We start from the raw sequence: 3,313 nt of genomic DNA, 5'->3' as shown, positions 1-3,313 counted from the left end.
ATGAAAAATAAGTATTATGAGGGAAATCGGATCTTTTTAGTGGTGCTAATGTGATAAACTCTGCTGTGGATCTCACAAAACCTTTATTTTGATAGTATCTTCATGCTTTGGAAAAAAGAAAAAACAACACAGTTGTTGCACAACTGAGACAACTTCAGGCAGAAATGGAACTAATTGTAAAGATTTTCGAAGATCAAAAAACTACAAAGTAAATGCAGTCAACGAGAGACAGATGGATGCTGTTTGGCAACCTAGCTTTGAACAGGATTTTAAGCAGCATTATTATAGACAGGCTCTCAGGTATGCAAAATTCCAATATGACTGTAGCAATTACTTAGCAATGGCAGGAAATCTTTTTCAGAGTATGTTTCAGTAATGGATAGAAATGCTTTTGAGTTCACACTGAAGAAAACAGTCCTCTGAAATTCTAATGCAGTCATGGAAGGCCTCACATGATGAAGAGGAAACATAGATAAAAATTCTGTCATTCTTCTACTCTTGTCTCATCATCAGTGAACATGGCCCATTCACTGGTCTCTTTGTTCTTTAATTAGCCCCAAAGCAGTTAATAATATTATTAGTCTTTTCTTTACCAGCCACAATATCTTAAAACAATTCAGACCATGTGTGCCTATATTCTCCACTGTTTGACTACAGCAGTCATAACAAACATGTTGGAAAATACAAGCAGGGACTAAAAGACCATCAAAGTTGTTCAGTGAGAGTCTTTCACATATAAAGACCCTATTTCAGTTTGTTGAAGGAGGAGATGTGAGTAGGTGCTTATGGACTTCGTGCTGGTTGGTCTTGAGGATTTCCTTGAAAATGCTTCTCTTTTCATATTTGAGACCTTTGATTGCATCTAGCAGTGTATCAGCATTAAATATGCTGACAGAGAAACTGAACATGACCCTAGAAGAAGCTGAATTTATTAGAAATACAAGATTGATTCTGAAATAAGCCATGTGGTCTCACCTCATCCACAAGTAATCAAAAAGAACAAAGTCTCTCATTTACAAACCAGATATTGGCTGTAAATATGGAGAAGAAGCTTAATCAGAATGACGGGACGGGACAGATGCTCTCAATTGGGCAACTCGGGACGTTGGCTCTATAGTGCACCAGATGTGTCTCCCCTAAAACCCATATATTGAAACCTTAATCCCAATGTTATGATATTTGGAGGTGGGACCTTCAGGAGGTGGTTAGGTCAGGAGGTGGAGCCCTCGTGAATGGGATTAATGCCCTTATAAGAAGAGGCCAGAGAGCTAGCTCACTCCACCATGTGAGGATACAACAAGAAGTCAGCCATCTGCAGTCCTGAAGAAGGCTCTAACCAGAACCCGACCATACTGGCACCATGATCTTGGATTTCCAGTCTCCAGTGCAGTGAGAAATGAATTTCTGTTGTTTATAAGCCACCCTGCCTATGGTGATATGTTATAACAGCCTAAACTGACTGACACCCCCTACTGAACAGTTATAAAAGAAATACATAGAAATTCAGTATCATAAACCCATTATTAAAGAGTATTATACATTTTAGAAGTAATGAAAATATTGTGTAGAAATTTGGGGACAGGGAAATAAATCAGACCTGGATCCTATTCTCCAATCATCATCTAATAGAGAATGGAAATTTAAAATGGCATAAAAGATGATAGAGTTAGATTCTGCAGGATTTCAGGAGATGAGAAAATCCTTTAAGCTGGAGGAATCAATGGAAGATTCATGAAGAAATGGACATGTGATCTGGGCATTGAAGGATGGTAGGACTTGATATATGGAGGAGAGAGGAAAGAGAAAAAAGAAAGCAAAGCTACAGGGGAGACATGGCTTTTGTAGATCAAACTACCTCTTTGACTTGATTGGAAGGCATGTAAAGAACATTAGCAGGCCATTAGTGCAAGAAGCTAAGCAGAACTAAATCACAAAGGTCCTGAAGCCTGGTCATAACATGGCACAAAGCAGCCCTCCTCTAGCTCCCCTTTTAGCCTTCTTGCCAACAGGATTCTTTCCAGAAAGTTCCACTTACAGCTCCCCACTCAATGCCATGGCCTTACTTAAATCAGGCCTGACACCCAACACCTCTCTCCTTTCTTCCCCAAGACATTTCCCTTCTAGCTTTGACAGGATGTACGGCTACAGAGCAGCCTGAGCACCAAGTTCCCACTTTTGCAGATCTTACAGAGAAACTTGTGGTGTGGCAACCTGCCAGACCCTGATCACTTAGCCAAGGGAGCCCGCCATGGGGGAGTTAATCTGACGTGCAGAATGAGCTGTGAGGCTCCCTCTCCAAAGACACTACTAGGGCGTCAGTGCTAAATTGTACCTGACATTTAATTCCAGCTTTGGGCAGTTCTGTGTGAAACTTGACTTCACTGAGACATTGATCAGCCCATAGCTCTTCATGAGCTTTGACACAATCAATTTTCTCCAGTGGATTGGGCGATCATTAGCTGACTTACAGAAAGGCCTGGGTCACGCACAGCTTTCTACAGGCCTCGGAACTGCACGCCGTGAGGAAATGATGAAAAATTGCTGCTGGCAAGTGACTGCCCCTTTCCCTGCAGAACATAACCAACCAGAGTCTATGAAGAGCAGACCCACCTTCAACCTCATCGTCTCTGGGTCTTTGAGAGGGTTAAGAAAATCATCTATTGATTTAGGAAAAGGGGGCAAAGTTGGATGAGACTCTAGGCACTTAAGGTGTTCTTTACACCCATGTCTTATGGTCTCAAATGTTCTAGACCTATTCTCCCCATGTTCACTTATCTAGTACTGTCTAGAAATGAAACAAAAAAGATGGCACTAGTGTGGCTTCATGTAACTTAGTATGAAGTTTTGATCAGTCAGTCAGCAAGCATTTATTGGGTTCTTAGAAACAATGTGAAGGCAAAACATGTTTTTAAGTCACTAATCCCCACCCTTGTATGCAGAACTGCCCTGCAACAAGACAGTATGGATAGCCTCCTATATTATATGATTCATACGATACCAAAAGGCTTGCCCCTTCCAAAACATGAACTATACTTCAGAAAGCATGACTACATTTGCTCCCAATTCTGTGCCGAGTGGTCAGCTAAATACCTGCCACATGGTCAACGTTCATTTAAAAAAAAAAAAAAAAAAAAAAATATATATATATATATATATATATATATATATATGGGAGTGTTTCCTGTGGTGAAAGTGTTACTACAAGTGTTTCTAGAAAGTTCCCACCGAAAACAAAAACATAAATCCTGGCTTATTTGCACACCTGCACAGGTTAGCACATCATGGCATATATTCAGTGTTTCATGAGTGACTG

At 40.5% G+C, this 3,313-nt stretch overlaps 1 pseudogene; it reads left to right on the top strand.

Moving 5' to 3' along the window:
• Positions 1 to 519: 519 nt before the first annotated feature.
• On the top strand, positions 520 to 1,140 carry LOC109271858 (eukaryotic translation initiation factor 3 subunit E-like; annotated as a pseudogene).
• The last annotated feature ends 2,173 nt before the right edge of the window (positions 1,141 to 3,313 follow it).

The sequence above is a fragment of the Panthera pardus genome, unplaced genomic scaffold, assembly GCF_024362965.1.
Source record: "Panthera pardus isolate Hobbes unplaced genomic scaffold, ASM2436296v1 HiC_scaffold_11, whole genome shotgun sequence".
NCBI classification, from domain to species: domain Eukaryota; kingdom Metazoa; phylum Chordata; class Mammalia; order Carnivora; family Felidae; genus Panthera; species Panthera pardus.
This window is presented reverse-complemented; position numbering and strand designations above follow the sequence as displayed.